General features: G+C 30.7%; 1 protein-coding gene across 4 annotated transcripts in view; it reads right to left on the minus strand.

Moving 5' to 3' along the window:
* LOC119593163 (phosphoribosyl pyrophosphate synthase-associated protein 2-like) overlaps positions 1-740 on the minus strand; it is a gene marked incomplete at its 3' end in the record, with an annotated part of 42,915 nt that overhangs the window by 22,469 nt on the left and 19,706 nt on the right.

Here is a 740-nt window from a genome sequence, read left to right on the forward strand (position 1 = left end):
ACAGAATAGTACTACACACATTGCAAAGCTAATATATGAAAAGGTTTCCTATTTGCTACTTTGTTACTGAACAATGACATAACTGGCAAGTTTGCTGACAAGATAATGAAGGAAAGCCCAAGAAAGTATGTGAAATATGTAGTATATAAAAAAGCTTTGGCAGGATATGTCTTGCCTCTCTACTGTTAATTCTTTTGATCAGCATGAACCTTTTACTATGGCATACAATTAAGCACTAGATATACTAAGCATGGAACCTATGACAGAAGAGATATAAATATTGAAATGCTGAAGTGTCATTTGCTTTTGAAAAATATAATCTGACAATAACGTAATATTCTGAAATCCCATCCCTCCTTATGACAGAATGGGAATTCATAATTGTTGTTCCTTGTCAACCAACAATACAGATTATTTTTTTCTCGCAGAGTAAAATCCTTCAAGTAAAACTTGTTATTAAATCAGTCCTGTTACATATTTTTCTATGTTCTATCTAACCACATTGCAACTCAATATTATTACTGTTATTGGAGGTGACAAGTAAAAATCATTGTAATATTTGTTTCCATGTAATAAAGACTAATCCAAATTGCTAATATTCTAGAAAATTCTACCACTTACCTTATCTGCTTCAGTTGAATTTCACTGGTTTTCCAACATACAAGTAAAGATCTAAATTTCTAGTCATAACTGAACATACAAAACATTTAACCTTCCTCCATTAAATGTATATTTTTACT

The sequence above is a fragment of the Penaeus monodon genome, chromosome 31, assembly GCF_015228065.2.
Source record: "Penaeus monodon isolate SGIC_2016 chromosome 31, NSTDA_Pmon_1, whole genome shotgun sequence".
NCBI classification, from domain to species: Eukaryota; Metazoa; Arthropoda; class Malacostraca; order Decapoda; family Penaeidae; genus Penaeus; species Penaeus monodon.